Here is a 22428-nt window from a genome sequence, read left to right as displayed (position 1 = left end):
TTTCCAGATTCTCATCATCCTCTGTTGCTTATTGCATACTAAACTTTCCTTGAAATGTAGCATTGCTTCACTTGCACATGATCAGAAACCTTTCACAAAGCCCATTTACCTAGGCTATTTCTTTCCTTCCTCCCTTGTTTTTCTTCCATTAGCTCCATCACATTCGTAGTAAAATACTTGTTTTCGTGTTCACTCTTTCCTTTCCCATTATCTATCATCCTCCTTTCAATATCAAGACATCATATGCCTCACCAATCTTGATGAGTGATGAGTGACCAGTCTCCACCTCCCACTTGTTACTTTTTCCTATGAGCATTTTTCTTCTGTCAGTCTTCCTTATGCTTACAAGGAGCTTGCCATGAACATTTGCAATGGTAATTCATTCTTGTCTTTCAAAGCCCTACTTAAATTTCTCTGTGGCTATAGGTCCAAAAATTCAAGTTCCCAAATTGAAATCTTGCCAAAGTCAAGTTTACTGTATATAAGTATTTTATTTCTTGTCTTTCTCATCAATATTGTTTTTGGTTTTTTCCTTTTGTACTCTCCAATCTGTCTGTATCTTCTTTATACTTGGATGATAAATTATTTAGAGTGAAGACTGTCTTTTTCAGTGTTTGCACACTACCAAACACAATAGCACTGTAGCAATACAAGTAATGAAGATAATAATAATTAATAATAATAATAAAGGTAACTTTTACACTAGAAATAGCTGTGAGACAGTCTCGTGTAATTAATACAGCCAAACTGAACTCAAGGAAAAAAAAAAGTTATTTATTTCTTTTCAAATATTATTTAGGTACTCTTAACTTCCACAGTAGAGCCTGAGACTTAATACCAGTTTCAGATGTGAGAACACAAAACACAGCTTCTGGACTGGTCCAGCAATGTGCTTTTTAAGACTGATAAATTATGGACTTGCATCATTTTCCAGCTAATGTAGATGAAATGTAAATACATGATGATAACTGAAATCCATCCCTTTATAGTATTGTAAATGGGGAGGTGGAAAGACCCTCAATATTTTAAGGGCCAAAGAGAATCACGGGAGCAGCTTTAAAGATTAATTCCTTGTGTCTAGTTTAAAACAAGATTAAATTAGCTTGTGTGAGCTGCTGTTAGCAGATGCACTATTACATTATGCATGATTCTTGACTGTTCGTAGCATGAACAAACTGCACAGTGTTCCATTAGTGATTTTCAATGCTGTGCTAAGCTTTAAGTCACATAGACAGGCCATTGTATTGGGTTTACTTTGTGGATGTGTTTTCCAGGCAATTTCACAACCTACCTGATCACTGTTATTGATTGACCGGGTTTGAAATGGATAAAAGAATTAACCTGTGTAAGGGTAGCAGAATGGGGTACATACAGTATCCTATATACTTGGGAAAATCAATAGTACTCTAATGTAGAAAATTTAACCAGACAAGGCAAAACCATCTTCCTACATGCATCAATCCTCATGCTCCCTCCAGTGTAAAACATTATGCTAATACTATAAGCATATGCTTATTGTGCTTTTAATGTGTTTTTTTCTTTGACACTTCTCTTTGTGCTATCTATCCTCTGTAACCTTCTGGATGTACTTATATGCATACTGTAAAACAAACTTAGGAATTCCTGAATGGTTAAATTTTTCTTGACTCATGCCTGCTTTTGAAGAGAGAAACACGGGCAGCTACACACATCTAGAAACTTACATCTTTCAAGGTGTAGACACATTGCTATTTTCTGACACTTGCACTCTTGACTGACCATCTTGTCCCTCTGCTAGTTCTGTAAACTTCTGCTTTCACATTGATTGTGTCTTGTCCTACACCATTATCTTTCATTCACGTTAGGCCTCAGCAATCTCCATCTCCTACTTATGACATTTTCCCACCCTCTTCCACTTTATATGCAGAAGAGATGCATGCACACTCATTCTTGGTGCCTTCATCTGAGCACACCTACTTTTCATGCTAGCCAGATAAACAGTGCTGCATTGTATTTGAGTTAATCTTCCCAGTATTGGCTAATGAAATGTTTGCCACTGACAACTTAACAAGCCCAAGCTTGTAAAGCAAATATTTTTGTGGAAAAAAACCCAATGTTATGGCTATTTGAAATCTTTACCAGAAATACTACTGAAGCATCAGAGTTGTTATTTATTCTTACAACTCAGATAGTGAGGTTTTATATTTACTTTTGTCATATAACTAGGTTCAGGAAATAAGCTTTAGTACAGCTTCAGTTGTATTATGCTTGTTCCTCCAGCACCAAGAGAACGTTAAACATACCAAACCTCTGGCCTTCTGGGAATTCCTGCCTTCTTGGCCAACTCTTTTTCCTTCTTGGCTAACTTTCCCTATTCACAACCTCCTCTAAAGGAACAGCCACCCAGAATGGCATTTCTGCCTCTTCTTTCAAGAATCCCAGGAGACTTCAGGAAGAAAAAAACTGAGAAGCAACAGTGCTGCTTAGGCTGGGCTTATCCCACAAGACGGGAAAGAAAAAGATAAAGAAGGGGGCCTGCAATGCAGTTCTAGAATGTGCTTCCAGTCTACTACTACCAGAATGAAATTTGAACAGAATCAATTCATATTTTTATATGATTTTAAAATGCAAGTGTCTTTTTTTTCTTGTAAAAGTTAGAAATCTCAAAATTTTGTTCTGTTTTGGAATTAATGTTGCTTTGACTAATTTCCTGGAATATGCAATAAATTAATCACTAAACTGTATTAGGAGGTTGGTTACAAGGAACAATATAGGGTGAGCTGGTGCAGTTATTGTATTTTGCATAAAGCAGTTCCTGAACTCACAGTCTCTCTCTTTGTAAATATTCTGTTATATAATTTTGCAGTGATTTTGCCCACAGCCTGTAGACATTTTATTTTCTGTAGCTGTCTGATCCAGCAGCTAGGAGCTTGGAAATTCTTTACTAATTTCAGTACTGATGGTCATTCCTGCTATGCCCTTATTCTCTGTAGGCTTTCCCTGTAAAATGGGCGTTAGAGTGGTTGCTCACTGAGCTGATGTTGTGTTAGCTAACGGCTTTAATATGAATTAATAAAATTACACAAAACTGGTAACATTTCTTGGAGGTAAAGTTGATTGCAGAAGTTTCTACATGACTTCAAAATGCTATTATTACTGTTTAAAGAAACCAATAATTCAAGACCGTGTTTTTCACTCAAGCCAAGGGACATAGAAATTAGAAAAAAACTAATCAATCACATGGCTTTATATATGAACTCTTTCTGCTCAAATCTCTGCCCAGGCAGGATCAACTTGGGTGGTAAGGTCAGCAGGGTGACAGAGCTGGCTAGCGGTGTCACTGCTTTACCAATGCACACTGTCCAAGCACTGTGGAATTGTCGCCAAATCCCAGCATGATGACAACAGTACTAACAGAGGAGTTAGCCGTATGCAGAGGAATACTGCTAACAGAAAAAATAGGCTTCCCTCAAATGCTAATATTGCTAAAAGGGAAAACAATATTCTAGTTCATGGACATTTAAGAGAGACCTGTGCAATTTCTAAGCAGTCAATGTAAACAAATATTCCCAGAGAAAGCAAATACTTTGTAAAAAAACTCACTATCCACATTAAGCAATTTCAGAGCAATGTAGTAGATACTGAATCAAAGACCACTAAAGTTCTTTATTGCTAGAGGGGGAAAAGGTCCAAATATTGCTTGGCAAATTACTGTTTGCTAGGGGCACTATTACCAGTTGACACAATCATTGGTCAGCAAATTGGTCACATTATCGGTTAGTAAATTTGAGAGTGCAGAATTATTTATTGGTAAATTAGAGATGGCAGAATTATTGGTTGGTAAGAAAAGAATTGCAATGATTGGTTAGCAAATTAGAGATGCTTGGTTTTGTCTGTGGATAAATCAAGGTTGGTCAGATATTGGAGGCCAAATTAAAGATGGCCATATTATTTATGGTTGCTCTGGTGAATGTTGAAATCCTGCTTCTTGTGTTACAAGCAAGTAAACATTGGGACGGTTTGCTTTTTTTTTTTCCTGATTTATATTTACATTTACAGTTCAGAGTTGAAGAATTTCTGTGGGTTTCAATGTGGAAGTAAACATGTACACATATTTTTGCTCTCTTAATTTTTAATGGGACTACGTGTTAGCTGAATTTGTGCAGAGTACCAGGGGACTTCTGAAATTGTTTGTGTAAAGCGAATATTAAAGAAAGGTGTTAGACTGCCAGAGCTAAGAATTGAAGCCTTTGCAATTCCAGCATTAAGCTGGTGCAGCGCAGGCAGTACAAACTACTCCTTACTGGCTATAGTCAGCTGGCACCAGGAGGAGCTGGTGATGAGAATCCCTTTCCTGAGAGGCTGCTGGTTGAGAGCTGTAGCCATGCTTTATTTGTCTGTGAACAGAGATCGGCAAGGATATGGGGCAGTAGTGCCTTCAAAGCAGTAATTCCTGTGAGATGTGGGCAGTGGCCTCCATATACTTAGCCTCTTGCACAAAAGCTAAACAGCATGACAGAGTCAATATCCAAGCACTGTTACCATGTAGTGATATTTTTTTGCTGGAGAACTGCAGCTGAAATCACCATATTCTTGCTAGACAACTACGAAAGCATTTTTTAGCTTATTGATATCACAAATGACACAAGCTTTCTATTGAAATAGACTACTGCAGTGGAAACTGTTTTCTGGCATTTTCATGTTCTCAGTTGTCTCCAGTTTTTCTGCTTTCTTTCCCTTTATATGCAGAATTGCTACTTAAAAGATATCCTGCTTTAGTATATTGTGTTAGAGCAGTTCTGAAGAAAAAGTGTGTTTCAGTCATTCTAGAACACTGTAAGAAAAATTCTCTTGACAAACTTTGCAAACAATGCACAGAACACAATGGTTAAACAATTAAATCATTTTAGATTTTAACAATGCTGAAAACAATAATAGAATACTTGTTAAGAAAAGTCTATGGCTATTTATATAGCTGTTGAATTCTACAATGGAGACTGATGCTAATTAATCAGATTTACTTTTCCAAAGGGACACTTCATAATGGTTTTGACAATAATACAGATGGAGTCAGGGAGGATGTACTTTAAAACTTTAGGAAAGTCTTAAATTTTGAAACATTAAAATTTGCTTTTTATATGAACTCCTATAACAACAGTGCCCCTACCTTTCTTGTCTACTAATTCTGCCAAAAATGATGTGTTTATTTGGAAACAGTAAAGTATGTTTGACATTTTTAAGACACAGCTAAGGGGGAATTTTGCAAAAGTGAAGGGGGTGAAAAGGAATTTTTATCCTGCTAAAGTAGCAACACAATCACAAGATATCTGAGTTTTATAAATCTACTGGATTGAGATAACATATGCTGCTAATTTTTTGGTATTTTCAATGAATCAAAAAGTTAGGACTTGGAATATACCAGAGCATTTCAGTAACACAATGATTGTTCAGTGTTGAGTCCAGCTTGAACTGCTCATCTGGAAAGTTTTAGCCGAAACCATCATAATTAATTAGAGATGGTTTAACTAGTTCAGAAAAGCATAATTGTCAGTCTCCCCCTTACCCTGGGTAGAGGGCTGTGTGATCTGCTCTCCAAAAATGAAATAATCCAATTGGTGCCAACCACATTCTACTCTCAACTCTCAAGATCAAGTAGGCTCACACTGTAAGGCATCTCAGCTTGGATTGTTGCATACTTCAAGGTTTTTACAGTGGTGATTTGTTTCAGCCCATTATGAACCTTTGGATCCATATTCAGACTTTCTCAAAATCTGGGGTATTCAACTGGGACAAATTGTCTTCAGTTGCTATTCAAAGGCAGCATGAGAAGGCAAATGCAAATGAGCAAAACCCAACAGCAATAGTAAAACGGAGAAGTGAAGATGGTATGGAAATAAAATAGGACTTGTGGATGGCATTTTTTTCCTCCCAACAGAACCTAATAACTTCTAACAGAAAACAGCTTAATGAAGGGAGGTAGAGGCAGGCCATTAACCTTTCATTAGAAAAGAGCAGACTTTGGGTCTACCCCTATTTCAAATACAGAGGAGCATAGGATTTTACAAGAAATCATTGGTTGTAGTTTCAGCTGGTAAAATAAAATTTAGAGGTAGGTTGATTCCCCAAGCCATTTATCTGATGAGTTCTTTCCAAGCTCACTGCAGAAACTGGGATAAATCATTTTACTTGGACTAAGTGGGTCTACCTCTCTTTCCAACTTTTTATAACAGAAAAAATCATACTTCCTAATTAAAAGTTCATTATTATTGTCACATTGATATCAGTAATAGTATACGACTGCCACTTTTTATTAATACAGTTAGTAAAAAGCTTAATAAAGGGAGTCTACAAAATGTGAAGATTAAAATGAAAAGCTTGTCAACTTGTATACAGGAAATTTTTGTTCTGACTGTAATGTTCTGCATTTCCATTTTGCTGGTATTCACTGAGCACAGCATAAACTGAGAACTCTGGTTTTAAAAGTAAGCATTCCTAACAAAATGTGCACCTCTATGGTTAGATTAGATATATCATGTGATATTGCTTGTGTCTTTCAATTAAAGAAATTATATAATTACCTCTATTTGAAACGTTTCTGTGCTAAATGTCAATTTTACCTTTTACAGTTCTCAGTTTGTACATTGTTGTCTGATGTACATAATATATCTAATAAACCACTAGAAATATAACACTTCCTTTATATCACCAACCAACATTGTACAAAATTCTTTCTTTGCAGGCAATTACAGATCTGGCAATTCAAGGATTACATTTCATGTATTTTTGGAAAACATTTGAGAATTTTTAAAATTATTTGTAAGAAATTTCAGAAAACAAAAAAGTGGGGTTCACTGAATACTATATTATTCTGAATTTGGTCAAATAATTGTCAGTTTCATATATCCATTTAGACCTTTAGATATAAGTTATATTCCCAGGGTTTTTTTCCTTGCCAGTTGCAAGTCCTGCTTTTGTAGGAGTACACAAGTAATCGTTAAAATCTGAGGCAACAAATCAAAGCCTGCACTGTATTATCATTGCAATAAAAGCCAAATAGGTGAAGTTTGAAATCTTAAGTGCCTGAGATGATTAAGAAATTTTAACTTCCTCATTTGAATGGAATAACATGAAATGTCTTAGTCTGACATACATACTGTGATCATAAAATAATTTCTAAAAATAAAAATAAATGTAAACACATGCATATTATCCTTTTTGCCAATTGCAGATATTTGAAAAGCTAAAGGCTATTTGAATTGTGCTGTGAATAGACTATTCTCCACCATAGGAAGAACAAGTTCTTCCCAGGATCCAAATACAATATTTTTCATCTTCACTGTGAAGAGCTTTTTCTTCTTCTTTTCTTTATAGGAATAAAAGGCCTTTCTGTTCTTTCAGTTGAGCGACCTCTGCCTTTTAGGGGGAAATGGAGTTTCTGCTCCACTCACCCATCGCCACCACCCAGCAATTCTGTGGCTTCTGTGCCTGATCTAGGTGAACAATTAGTTGGTACAGGGGATGGGAAAAAAGAAAAGAGAAGTATGTGAGCAAGCATACATACTTTTTCCACAAAAGAAGGCAGGAAGACTGGTGACCATAAGAAAAAGAACTTAAAACATCTCTCAGGTAGAAATGGTTACGTTCTGTAGTATAGCAATGTGATCAGGAATGAATTTGAAAGCTTACTTTTAAATGGCTTAGGCAGCTTTGCGGTTACGTGCCAAATAGATACACTTTATGCATTCAAATGTGCAATATACAGTCCGCAGTATCCTTCACAATCCATTTAGGTGATTTGTCACACTGCAGTTTGTTAGAATGTTACTGAACTGTCCCAGCAACTCTGGGCACAGAGCTTTTTATTGGCTTTTTTTTGGTTATATTTTCAAATAGCATTCATTAAGTGTGTTCTTCAAGCTTTTCTGGACACACTTTGATGGGTTTGAATTTTGAAATTGGAGACTTGAGGATCTAGGGTGTAAAAACTGTGAAGAGCTAGCGAAGAGAAAGAGTTCTTAAGCACAAGGTCATCCTGGGCAAAATGTAGCCCAGCTGGTTGTGATTCATTGGCAGTTGAAGACTTTAGTGGCATATGTGAAATAAAGGGCAAGTGTCCACACTGCCGAGACCGTCAACATGGTACACTTGTATTGTCCATGGCAATAGATGTGGATAAACAGCCTTGAAAGGGACCAAGGTTTGACGATACTTATATAAACAAGTATTCCTCCATATCTAACAAATTCTTTAATGTTAGTTTGTAGGTATGTCCCATCTGTCATTTACTCTATGGATTTAATTTATTGTCATTATGAATCTGGCATCCTTCCTATGTATTGTATATGTTGTGTTTTGGTTATGTTCAAATACATCTGTCTACACCAATTTTTAAAAAAGTTTTAAGATGCACATGCACCATTTAAAAATATATTACATTTATCCTTTTAAAAAATTGGCTAATGAATGACTTTAGGTAGTGATGTTCTTATATTCCTGTAATCTGCGTGTTTTAGTTAAATTAAATGAAATTACTTTCATTTTGTAAAGTAATAAGTAAATTAAAGGGAGAGCCTTTGTAGGCTACTGTTTTTATGATGTCCTAACGTTAAGTAGAAAGCAAGCTGAGCCAACTAGTTGTTTTTGCTTTTATTAAAGTTCCTGTTGGCAGCGCACTGATGGGACGCATTAATCTTAGTATTAATACTGAGGAAAAGGGGCTTAGAAGCCTAGAATGAATAAATCATTCTGGAGCCCATTTGGATCTGTTGGCACCTTCGCTGTTACATTGTTGTTGGATAAAAAGGCTTCTCTAAGTGTTAAAGGGTTGGATAACACAATTGGCTTGTTGCAAAATTACCCACAGTAATTTGTGAGTGTTTTCATTGGGAATAGGAAGCAATGGGGCAGGATGGTTTGAGCACCTGTAGTTGTTCAGAAAAATTACATCCTCTTGAATATGCGTGGCAAGCTTGTGAGTTGGCACGCATAAAAGTAAAGATGTACATTTGTCACTGAGACCAGCTAGTGGTGCTTCCAGTCTAGCTCTGAGGTATTTGTTGACACTAGAGAGGAAGAGGAGTAGTTGAAATGTTACATAGGTCCATCTCCAATCACTTCATTAAAATCTTTGGAGGCTAGGGGATGAGCCCACATATTTTTTCAATTCAAAAGTGGGGTTATCCATTTATCTTTCCCTTGAAGATTATCTCTGAATACGCTGAAAGATAAAATCATCAGACTCCAAGAGCAACTTCTTGCTCAGTTCCTTCACGTCTTGCTGTTTTCTGGGCAGCTTTCACATTTTTTCAGTCTATCTGTGTCTGCAACGTGCTGATCCATTTGTGGTTGGCTCAGAAGCCCCTCACTGCTCTGTTTTGCCAAACTGCCATGCTCTCAAGATCCTCCTCCATAACACAGCCTCAGAAATAGTTTTTGGCTACCATCATCCTTGGCTCCTTCCAAATTCAATTCAGATGCAGTTCTGTACATGTTCAATGTAGGATGCAGCCAAAATGTGTCTCTGTGTGGTTACTGTGGTGGCCAAGGTGAAGGAGCAGAAGGAAAGACAGAGAATGAGCTGTCCAAGGCAGTGCTATGGAACTGGGAGGTTCACAGCCTTTTCACCACCCATCTCCTGCCCCCAGTAAGTCAATGACTGGTGTGATTTCTTTTCACTGGCCCCAGGTGAGCTTGCTTGTCCTCTGGAGTATTGTTTGCACTTAAAAATTAATGGGGTGGGATTGCTCTCTGGGTGGTATTTTCCTGATTCCCACAGCTTTGATTGCTATTACATGGAACAGTGGCTGCAGACATCAGAGGAAGAGTGTCATACAGTAGTGGCTAAACATTTTTCAATGGCAGTCAGTGAACAATTATATGCTACAATTTACACTATCTTCTCTAGTCTGTTCTTTGACTGAAGAAGCACCTATTATTAGCCAGACAATAATCAAATACTTAAAATAGGCATATAAAAGAAGATTTGGAGAATAATGCATGCTACCATCTAATAAGCATTTCACTCCCTCATGAGATGCACTGAAGTGTAGAAATTCAAGCCATATCACTCTATTTTTAACTGACAAAATTGCTGTTGAGACAGCTATATTTTCTCAATGTATTTTATTCATAAACCAATCTCATTTTATAAACACAGATCATCTTTAATGTAATGGATGTAATGTGCAACAATTATTTTGGATAACTTAGTTGTTACATGGCACAAATCAAAGTTAAAAGAATATTGAAACAGAAGGAAAATGAAAAACAATGCGAAATGTCTCAATACATTTTATTTTCGATGAAATAATAGAATATCACTTTACCAGTTCTAACATAAATGGGATAATTTGAAAGCTACCAACATGTACATGTGGTGTAATAGATAGAAACATACTTTTTCAAGTCAGCTGGTCATCAGTGGACTTGGGAAGGAAACACTGTTTTTCATATACATGTCATCCTTGTAAAGCTGTCGATTAGCAACAGTTGACAATCTAAAAACTCAAGTAATGAGCAGTATTTGGTAATGCAACACCAACAATAGAAGGGAGAGGACAAGAGTCACTGGATGTATTTGTTCACTTCAGAGTGTGAATTTCCCAAGAAAGTAATAATAATTTAGCTCATTTCTTAAGCAGGGGAACAAACCCTTCTGTTTCTATCTTGACGCATCTTATTTCCTTTCTAATTCCTTCTACTCCCACTGTCTCTGGCCCAGAGCTGTGCTTAAGTACAGTGGCTTGTGCAGTGACCTAATGCTTGGCTCAGTTTGTACAGGACAGATTATGAATAACACAATATATCTAGTTCTGTTCAAAAGCTTCCAAATTGAGTGTATATTAAAATTACTATTTTTAGAACAACAGTTGAAAAGACAACAAGAACAAAAAAACCACCCACCTGTTAGCTTATACTCTTAGAGCATACCTTCACCAGATGCTGAATTTAAACTTCACTTACTAGTATTTTTATAGTCCTTTTATATATTTGGGCTTCTGACTTGAGTCTCACAATAAATACATTATAAAAATATATAATGTTAATGATTGATATAAAACAAAAGCTTCTGTCAGGTAGAGCACCTGAGTACTACCTATTGTGTGTTTACTATTTGGTACTTGGAGATCATGAAAACTGGTTGTAAGCAGTGGATAATGTTTGTCATTTTGTACTATAGCACACGCTAATCACCTGCCCTTTTTTTTCTTGAGGTGTAAGCTGTGAGTCTGCATTTCAGGAAACCCTACAAGGATGTTCTGCTGCAGAGAAGTAAAGACTGCAAGCTAGGACATCCACTGTAAAAGCACCCCAGAAGAAGACCCACTTCATGAAGCCTGGGTCTGTATTGCTGTCCCCAGGAAGGTCTGGAGCTTCTGAATTTGAAGAAACAGTAAAAAAGCAGAAGTCCATACTAGGAGAAAAGCTGTTCTCTATAGCATGATAACCCTGTCAGGAAACAGAAGACAAAGTCCTGCCTGATCTAAAGCTGTGGAAAACCTTGAATTCACAAGAAAAGGTAAGCTCAACCCACATAAGAGAAGGTGGCTCAAAACTTTTGATGTTAATAAAAAGAATCTGTAATTCCTAAGTGATTTGCAGGTAAATGTTATTATAATAAAAAATCCCTTTCTGAATTCCTTGCTTTTCTTCTGCATTTTCATGATGGGGTCCTCCCAAAGTGCTAGGGAATATCTACGCATGCAGTGGTCTCAGCACATTGTGTGTCATGTCAGACAAGGTAGATGAGCCTGGGTCTCTGTGGAAGGGCCGAGGCTTAACGTACGCATCTCTTATCTTAGAATTATGTGATATCTGGTGCTTGGTTCCACTTGCTACCAATGGGAGAGGCAGAAGACTGGCCTAGTTTGTAATACCAATTATTATTAAATTGCATGGTGGGCCTGAGTCTAATTTTCCCCTGATTTTATAGAGCCATTGACTTTAATGGACTTGTTCCAAACTTTTCACTGGCATAACTGCGAGTCGAATTAGGCCCAATAACTGTCATGTAAAACAAAATCATTCCATCTTGTAAACTATAATGCAGGTTACATGGTAGTTAAGTGTGGGCCCAATAAATTAATCTTTCAGATGATGTGTTAAATGGCAACATTGGATACTTGCAGTCAACTAAAATTTCCTGGCATATTTTCATAGGACAAAGGACGTTTGTTACTAACCATGTCCAAAACAAGTTCTAGCTAGCGTAATTGTATTTTACTTAACTAAAAGTGCCTTTGTGCATATAATTAGGTAGTTATTCTTCACTCCATCCTTTAGAAAATGCAAGCAATTATGTAGTGATTTTGGTGCAGATGACAGCTGTGTTATCACCCAGAAGCAGCATGCAGTGGAGTTTCTCTTACCTTGTACCGTTGAACTGCAAAGTGTCTTTAAAGTCTAAAATTGGCGAAAAAAGAAGTGGCAAGACTGCTGTTTTAATATTTAGGGACAGATCCTCAGCTAATATAAATTACCATAGATGGGTTGAAACATCACCTTAATTGATCTGCCTCTTATCTCTTAAAATAATGTCCATTTTAATTGGTCATGCCCCTTTGGTTTTATTACTCCTACTTATTTATATAAAATGTTTTATGGCACTTTGGTCTTAAATAAGAAAACAAGGTACAGGCTATTACATTTTTTCTGGTTCTTTCTCTTTGTGTTAGTCCTGAATTTGTCCTAAAGCAACTCTGAAACACTTCAGATTAGCTACCGTAATGTGCTTTGAAAATACCTGTCTTTCTGCCTGTCATTTTGGGCAATCAAATCTGCATTTAAGACCACCTTGTTTAACACTTATCTGTTGCCACATTCAAGATGATGATGTGGGTTTTGCTAGCCATTTGGAAGGTGGGGTAGTGCAACCATGCAAAGGAATTCATGCAGAATTAAAAATGTCTCCAAAGAAGATGCCCCATATAGGCCTCTAACCTATATGTGGAGAGCAATGTATTCCTTGCATGCCCCATGGGAAAGCCTACTAAAACTGTGGGTAGGAGAGATTAGTTGAAGAGAGGGTTTCAGGTAAGCCATGATAGTCAACCCCAACAGCTACAGAGGGGCTTAAGTAAGTATTATACTGTTTCTGTTAATAGATTATGTATTACTTTTACATCATCTATAGTCTGTACAACTTCAATCTTTCTACCTTTCAAAATGGTGCATGCAGGCAGGGAGCAGTGGCATTTTTGTCTTAGAGCAGCTGATCAGTTTTATGAGATTATGTAGGGAATACTAGGCAAAATGTTTCAGCAAACTTCAGATGCACCCAGGGGCAGAAGTCTTCATTGCACTCTCATAAACAAAAAAATGAAACTGATTTTGCTGGTGGCAAAGTCTGGTGGTAGTTCCAAAACATTGTGAACAGGTTTGTATGCATTGAAAAAAAGCCAGAGAAGTGCATGTGAAGCAATACCTGTGCATTTAAGTTAAATATATCGGGATACAAGAGTGCTGTGACCAAGACAGAAAATGTAATGCAAACAGAAAAGTGGTTTCAGATTACCAGCTACAGGTCTCCTAACCTGAAATATTATATTTTTTGGATTTCAGTTCCACAGTACTATAGACTTGGCTTCTACAGTTCAAGTCCATAACAAATTACTTGCATGCTGTGCTGAGATTCAAAAAAAAAAAAAAAAAAAATTTCTAGAAACAGCTGCTGTTGGCTTGCTCTGTAGTCTGGCTTCACCTGATTCCCAAACTCAGCCAACAAACACAGTCCTCCTCCACTTGTAGAGCTTCTGGTTTGTCTTGGCCCATACAGCCCTTTGTCCTCTGGCAAAATTTCACTGGAAAACTCATGCAAATAATGTTTGATCTTTACCAACTCATCTCAAGGAAGAGGACCCATGTTTTAGCTTCTTTTCCTTCTCTGCAGTGAGGAAAAGACGGAGAGGGAAATTTTATGTGAGGAGTCAACCGTGTGCAGGTCTAGTCTCAAAACCCCAAGAAGTCTTGGACAGCTGTGACCCTGGGCTCTCCATATATTCTTCAGTGAGTTATTTGCCAGGATAACCACTGACTGTAACAAGTGTAATGGGGTGTTACTGTATTTTCCATCTGTATTTTCCATGCAGTTTACCCAGCACTCTTACCCTCTCCAGAGCAAGAGGACTATGAAAACCTCCTCTTCATTAAGTTCAATGCATTGTCTTATAGGAGTAAGTGCACATCTATGTAGGAAAAAAAGTAGGGGTCTATGACATTTACTTTGTGATGTCTACCACCCTTGCTGATCAAACTATGCTTATATGTGATCAAATATTCTTCACCCTTTTGGAAACTTGAATCAAATTCTCTTAACTTCTGACTCCAGAGTGGCCCTGAGACCAAGGAATAGAGGAAATGAATGAAAACAGGGAAAGATTAAAAGGCCAAAAAGACAGGAAGGATTCATGCAGTAACCCAAGTGTCTCTGACATCAAGATTAATGAGACTTGCCCTCCTACCTCTCAGATATACACACTCCACAATCATCTGCTCAATTTCTACTCCATTTCTGCCTGGAGTCATAACAGTGTGAAATAGAACACAGCAGTTTTGCATGTTTGGCTGATGGCTCCTCTCTTTGCCTTCCTTCTTTTCATCCTGCACCGTATTCCAACAGATTTAAATTGGTTGCATGACTTCAGGTTACAGTGTTCACCCTGTATTCAACTGGTCCGTAAGTATCTACATTCATTTGCTCTCCACAGCATCCTTGTTTTCTCATTATTTTGACTTTTGCTGCTTGCTCATGCTGCGGTTCTGAATTATGCCAGATTAATTACCTATCCCTAAATCAGAGGAATCTGCATACCTAGTCAACCTTTTTTTTCTGATATCAAGATGGCAGAGCTATTAAAAAGCAATGACCAAAAAGAGCAGAGGAGTAGATTGGAAGAGCCATCGGAATTTTTAATAGGAGCATGAGAAAGTGAAGAGTTTGTGATGAAAGGGATTGTGGCAACTTAAAAGTTTACCTACATAGAAGCAACATAAAAAATGGTTTGAATCTCTTCAATAATCAAATCAGGAAGTTATCATGGATTGTATTTTCTAAAATGTGAGATAATAGCACAATACAGGAACATTCAAAAACCTACTATTAATTATTAATAGAAACTAAGAAATACACAGTGAGATCTAATTGCCAGCTCTATTCTGAATTAATCTTTGTTTAGGTTTTGGAGGGTCTGACTCAGAAACAAACTCATCCCATTAGTAAATCATGCTATTTTTAATGACTCAAACTGAGTTGCTTCAAAAAGTTGTTTTAAAAATCACTTTGATTTCAGATATATTTGACTAGATGTGTACTCCAGATATATGAGCTGTGTGGGAAAAACATATATTCTAACTTACCCAATGTTTTGAAAAGACAACCTGAAACTTAAGAGATGTTTAGATATTACAATGGTGGCAACCAAAGGAGTGTCTGGAGCCAGCTAGTCAGAAGTACTCTCATAGTTCAGGGTCTGGGCTTAAAATGAAAAATTGTTCAGGGTCTGGGCTTAAAATGAAAAATTGACAATTTTCAATTTTTTTTTGGGGGGGGGGGCATTTGCTTTTTGTTCATCGACCATGGGAAAATGGTAAAAAAGAAAAAAATAAATTGGTATCCACTATGCATTTTCAAATAAAATTCATTTCAGTTTAGACATCTTGGGAGAAGGTGAAACGTTGCTATAAAAGTACTTTGTTCACTGAAGTTGTCTTTTAATAAAATATTTTTACAACCAAACTAATTCGGCAGCTTGGATTCATTTAGACAGGTGGCATCTTTATTCATTTTTCAGGTTGGAGAAAGAATCAGATACTTACTTCTGTGAATATGCCCCTACCATATGTGTAGGGTGGGACCTTATCATGCGGTAAATGGCAGGGTAGGCTCAGGCAGTCAAGCGAAAACCTTGTGAACCATCTGAACTCTCCTTAAACAGCCTGATTAAGGGCCACTACTTTCTCTGGTTTAAGTGGGTATAATGTGAGGAATTATGGGACAGAAAAGAAATGTAGGAGAGAAGCATAGGATTTTGGGCTTGAGCAATCCAATCCATGGAAAGAAAGACATCTAGCAGTGGTTTGTTCCTTTCATAAACAAGCTATTTGCTCTACTTGTATCATTGCTTATTCATTTGGATTAGTAACAGGCTTTTTAAAACTATTAAAGCCTTGCCACTCATCTTCAAAACTGCCTCTAGGCATCTTTGATTTCTATGGTTAACATTTACTCCCTAAGGTCTTATCGACCTTGGCAGTGTTAGAAATCATATTTTCACATGCATGAATTGCCCTTGACTAATTTCTCCAGTACAGTTTGAACATAAATAACCTTCCTTTGGCAGTTGCATTTTTTACTTTTCACTTGTTTATTTTTAAGAAACATGGTGTGAATGTGTGCATAGTTATATGGAATACTGCAAAGTAAATCCATATCAAAGTTTGGTTAAGAATGTGCATTATTGTTTTCCTTGAATACGTTAATGCTAGATGGAAGGATTTCTTTTTTTTTCTCTTCTTATTTTCTTCTCTATTGTGAGTCCTTTTTTCTAATTTCCCTTTCAGAATCATACAGTTCACAGTGACTTTTGATGGTATTCTCCCTGATAGTAGTTATGCATTTCTAAGACCAGAGTGAAATTAATTTTCGAATTGTGACATGGTACATACTCCATAATAGTCCTCCCTATTTAGTTAGCAAACATCAAAAATGGTAAAGATTCAGAAAGTTTTGGGTTTTGCAAAATCTGACTTCCTGTAAAAAGTATGCCAGGGCCACTGAAAGTAATACCAGACACGTTGTAAGCAGCAATATCAGACAACAGCTCAGGAGGGGAACGCAAGAACATAGCAGGACTTCACTATCAGTACCGAAGCATCAAGAAGATACCTTATGCTCTGTCACCTAGTGGCTTCCAGGCTGGAAGCAAGGAATATCAGCACTGCACAGTGTCAGGGACAGGAGACAGCAGTTCCCATGTTTGTCGTAGACATAGGATGTGACCTGCCAAGCTATGCAGCTTGGCATCAACAGTGAAGATGTTAAGGGTTGGAAAGCAAGATTTCTCAGTCCAAATTCAAGCTCTACAGCTGAGCTGCTATAACCTGGTGTGCTAAGGGAAAGCACTGTATTAGAGAATGCGTTAACTGCCATGGGGCTGAACATTATTAGAAAACTGATGTGATTTTGGTACTTTCGGAGACATGTTCACAATTCTAATAGAAAGCAGATAACTGCTTTTAATTTTTCTGGTCAAGGTAAACCTTACATAACTGTAAATAGAGGATAGTAAGGTGAATCCAACAACAAATAATTATTACGGAGTAATTCAGCTTTTTGAATCTGTAGCTATTAACAGCTTGTTAGAAATGTACTGAATCGTTTGCCTGGAGTCTCTGATACAATGTACGCAATCATCTGTTTGTAGATACAGTGAATACTTCCTTAGAGATGCAACTGGAAAACACATGCATGAATGTACTACAAGATAGTCTGTCACACTTCATATAGCATTAGCTGAGGCACAACTCTGTGATGTGTTTTCTACACATAATCCTTGGCATGGCATAGGATTTTTCCTTCTCACCTGGAGACATATATTTTCAGTTCCTTTTACAATGTTTTCACCAGACATTTTCCTGACCTTTGGCCAAAATTTTATTGACAGCACTATGAGTTTCATTGTCTAATTCTTGAATTGTGTTTGAGATGGAAACAATACCTTCATTTCCTGACACCATTTTCAGAAAATCTGGCAACAGTCCCAGCACTGCCTCACCAGCTACAACAGGGCTATGGCCAGGGACTGGAAAAGGATGCACCTCTCAGTCCTATGTCCAGTGGTTCTCAGTGTGCTGCACTGCACCCTCGGGAGCGGCACTCAGGAGTATATGGGCCTCGATGACTTAGCTATCCGAAAGACAAAGTCATCATAGTAGCTTTCTCAGTGTGTTGAAGTAGCACCTGTGTAACACTGAAATTCCTCAGAGCGGTACAGAAGCAATACTTAATGACCTGAGTATTTCAAGCAGAAAAAAGATCCTTTGAACTGGGAGACATTAAAGAGTTTTCCACTGTTTAGTTTTTACAGGGAATCCTTTTCCCTCTTTTCACATTGAAGAGTTTTTTACAAAATATTGCTATCTTTTTTCCTAATTAATATCCTGTGGACTTCCTCCTGAATTCATATCAGTCACTAACTATCATTTCTGCTGATATTATCTTTCAGATCTTTTACTTTGTAAAAAGTCATTTCTGTGACAATCTAATATAAAGAGTAATCTAACAATGAGAGCCTGGAGGCAAAAGTCTCCTCTTGTTAATATGCTTGTTACAGAAATACAACTTTCTATGAAGATGAAGCCCTGGTTTATGGGATTGGAACCTGGCTGGGCTTCAGCCTAAAGAGGAAAGTCTTCAGCCTAAGAAACATCTGTTCTACTATGATTTTCACTGTTAGTGCTATACACTAAGTACTCAAAGGTTATGTGCTACTTAAAAGGCTTAGCTTTTAGCTACCATATTATAAACTATCTAGCGTTTGCTATTTAAGTTGAAGACTGCTGAAAACTCTTGAGAGCTTCTTGTATTAGCTGAACTACTGTCAGTGTGCCATGTGTTTTGTTCCTTTTAGAAAAGGCATAGGGTAATAGAAAGTTGGCAGTGGATAATTTTCTAATTACGTGGCATGCTCCCCATTTTACGGGCTGACTGGCAGTTTCAGCAAAACAAGACGATGAAAGTAAAACTGATCTTCCATCCACACAATGACACCTTAGAGGGTCTGAGAGAAAGTTCCAGTCAAATCCACATGCATTCAGGTAAGGATCTTATATAACTTTTTATAATAAAACCCTGGTAGAATGAATGTTTTAGATTAGAGTAAGTAGCTTTGATCACTGTGCTTTATTGAGTAAAATATTTTTAAAACTTCAAGTTTTAAGCATCAGGTCAGGGTGAGAGCAGAGATGACTCCATGTCTATCTGAAAACAATTGCAATCATTGCAGGCAAACAAAGCTTGAGGGAGGAGGAGCTCTAAATATTTTCAGAGACATAAAGAATTAGATCACTTTAAATAGGTTGCCTCATCAGTGTTTTGATTCAAGTTGATATTCTGTACTCTTTTCCTCCATTCTGTTGTTATGGCAGACTAATAATTTATTACACTATTGTCAAGGCAGACAAGGTGGCTTTTTCTTGGGTTTTTTTGTTATTTGGATTCACAGGACAAGTTTACTACACAGACTTCCTTATATGCTCAATGTTAGAGCTAATTTCACACTGTTGACATTATCATTGCCCATGTCTATTCCAACGAATTCCAACAACAATTACTTAATATGGTTCAACTACTATATATATCAGTCTCTATAGATTTGTCCTCATCACCCTAGGATAAGAAAACATAAAAATCTGAAAGGATTTGCAAAATTGCAAAATGAAGCTATATAGAATCTTCACCATATTCTCTCACTTCTATGTTATCACAATGATCCACTGCTATTCATCTGCTCTGTAGCACTTAGTATGTTTGTTCGAAAGGAGGACTGACCTAGACTCATATTTGGTCAGAATGCAGTAAGTGAAGATCATTCCTAATTGCAGTGCTGCCTTAAGATAAACAGTTGAAACTGACTTTTATTTAACATATTTACTTATGTGATACTTCACCTAGATCCTGCCAGAGAGTTGCAAATACATACTGGTCTTACTCATGGGAGTAATACCCTGATTATTTATTTGGAATTATTTGGGCTAATCCAGAAATTATGTGCTGCCAAACCTAAATCAGAATCTGGATTTAAAAGAAAACAAGTTATCATGACTTAAGGAATACAGTTTTGTCAGATTAGTTTTGTTAGTTTCATCTCTCTACCTTGTAAGTTATGCTAGTATGTTTTTAGATGCCAACTTTTGGAAGTGACCTGGGAGTATTCAAAAAGAGTAATTTATGCTTAGTGATCCTGGCTTTGCTATAGTCAACACAGAAAAGGAGCAAATAAGAGGGTTAGGGAAGCAATTCAGAATGGAGACCTGAACTAGATGATCTGAAACACTGTCTGGAGGAGGTACTAACTTCACAAGGTTACACTTAACCTTTGTCTCATATTCAAGGTACTGCAGAAATTCAGATCCTCTCACATAGAACTAGCACTGACAGTACTCGGCACTTCTACAGAACTGGGTACAGGCTTAGTTGGGCTTCCACAGATGAGACCATCTGAAAATTTCTAGGGACCAGAAATACAAGTTTCTGCCTAATAATGGCAAGGAAGCATATGCAGGATTTTTGCAAACACAGGTATTTACGATAGTAGAGGCAGAGGTTGAGGTATGTGCTAGCTTTGATTATATGGCGTGGTGAGTTCTGTAGTTGTATACGGGGAATGATACTATTACTCATTTCTGTGCTCTCCATCTGAGCATTCTTAACATACATGTCCTCCTAGCCCACATAAGCACACAGAAGGAACTATTTTACAGATGGGAAATTAAGTCATTTGCCTAGAGCTACATAGGAAGTCATAAGATTCAAGAGGCTTCCTAACTCCTGTTCCATGCTCTAAATCACAGGACCGTCTTTCCTCCCAACTTTTTTTGTAGTTGTCCAGAATGAGTCACAAAAACAATGTACTTGATTTCTCAGTGAAGTAGAATTCATAGGTATAGAATAAAGGGCATGTTAACAATCTTTCTACAGCTACACCTAATTACTCAGGCTCTTGAATATGCATTGCAGTTTTCTCTACCTGTGAATTCATCAGTCTCACTGCTCAGCTTTAATTACTTTACTTTTTCTTGTTTGATTAATTTGTATTGTTGTAGCATTGATGTACTCATTTTTCTACTTAAAATAATTGAATAATGAAACCTTGAAATTCTTTGCATGTGGTGTCTATAAATTTACACCTAACAAACCTTGAATATAACGTTTCCAAGCCACCTAAAGAAGAGCAACTCACACATGCCTGTGCAAACACCATTATATTGTAGTGTTTATCACAGTAAAATAGTAAAAACACATTGAACTATGTGTTCTGAGCAAGATGCACAAGTGCATAAGGCAGGAGAGCCCCAGGCTGTATTTGATCACAAGCTTCACACCTCTGACTGGGTCAATGAGCTTTTCCAGACAATTTAGATAATTTTCTCTCTGCAAACAAAATTCCTGGATTTCTCCTTAGTGTTTATCAAGGTAAGCATCACAAAGTATTTCAGAAGTCTCACAAAACATTTCAGAAGTCTCTCTTTTTCTTTTTCTTTTTTTTTAAAGTTGAACCCACCTCCTTCTGGTACAAAACAAAAAGATATTGATACTAATTTATGATGGATTTACACTTCTACAGATCTATCTTAACATGTTAGATCAGCATGGTTGCTACCACTCTATCTTGTGTTAAAGCAAAATAGGATAAGCTGTCCAGAAGTATATCTGGACTGTCCAGGGGATGGATGACATGTCATCTCTGCTATATGTAACTCCACACAGAGAGTGGGAATGCAGGATATGCAGAAGAATGGTTGCCAGCACTATCTGCAAACAGCACAGCAAATGTTTTTCCAGTTGATGGAGACAAGGTGCTGCAATTAAGCCTAGCAGCATGACACAGCACTGTTGGAATGGATATCACTTCTTAAACTCTTTCTTCTAGAAGTTCACCATCACAGTTCTTGATTAATCCCCCTTCATGCTGCTGAGGTGTAGTTTGAATTTAGAACTTTCCAATATTACACTTTTCCGTGTTTCTCTGTTTCAATACTATTTTTTTGAAGTACGTAAATCTAGCCAGAAATTTTGTTGAGGGACTTGGCGTTTTGGTATGGAACTATTAAATGTAATAAGGTTTGAAGCACAGTTTGGAAGGCAAACCTATTTGCAGGCCTGATTTGTATAGTGCATCTGAAGTGAAACAGTACTACGTGTAGAGGTTTTGTGGGGCATAGGGCTGTATTATACTATGTTTTGCCTTGTTATTGGAATAGTAATTTTTTAGTTCTGACATTTAGGTTGCAAAGTTTCTGAGCCTGAGCAAAAGTAAGGCTTTGTTGTGACCTTACTGGATTTAGTTAACAACATCACAATGCAACTGAAAAAAACCCAGAAATAGGTCAACATAGGGCTTCATTTGTTGGTAGTGGTGATATCTACTTAATCTTAAAGTCACTGGCTACATGGTTCATATGACAAAAAGGGAAGTTGTTAAATTCTTTATGGTATCCATGAAAACTGATAGTGGATTGCTAGAGGCTGAACTTCTTCTATTGTTAATTTTGGCAGTATTATTTTTATAGAAAATTATAGCAATTACTTAAGGCATAGTAGAGATCACTGAAAATACTAAATAAAATATTTTTATTTTGTACTTTCAAGTACAGTTAAAACCCAAGTATTTAGGGGTTAATGTTCAGTCATTTTAGTATGTCCATATGCTGATATATAGCGATGCATTTAAT

At 37.0% G+C, this 22428-nt stretch overlaps 1 long non-coding RNA gene across 1 annotated transcript in view; it reads left to right on the top strand.

The window, feature by feature from the left end:
- LOC115345699 overlaps positions 1–11496 on the top strand; it is a 113172-nt gene extending 101676 nt beyond the window's left edge. The window contains exon 3 of the long non-coding RNA XR_003924922.1: positions 11193–11496. This is a non-coding gene — a long non-coding RNA (uncharacterized LOC115345699). The remainder of the gene's footprint in view (positions 1–11192) is intronic.
- The last annotated feature ends 10932 nt before the right edge of the window (positions 11497–22428 follow it).

The sequence above is a fragment of the Aquila chrysaetos genome, chromosome 9, assembly GCF_900496995.4.
Source record: "Aquila chrysaetos chrysaetos chromosome 9, bAquChr1.4, whole genome shotgun sequence".
NCBI classification, from domain to species: domain Eukaryota; kingdom Metazoa; phylum Chordata; class Aves; order Accipitriformes; family Accipitridae; genus Aquila; species Aquila chrysaetos.
Note: the sequence above shows the minus strand (reverse complement) of the source record. Positions and strands in the feature narration are given on the sequence as shown.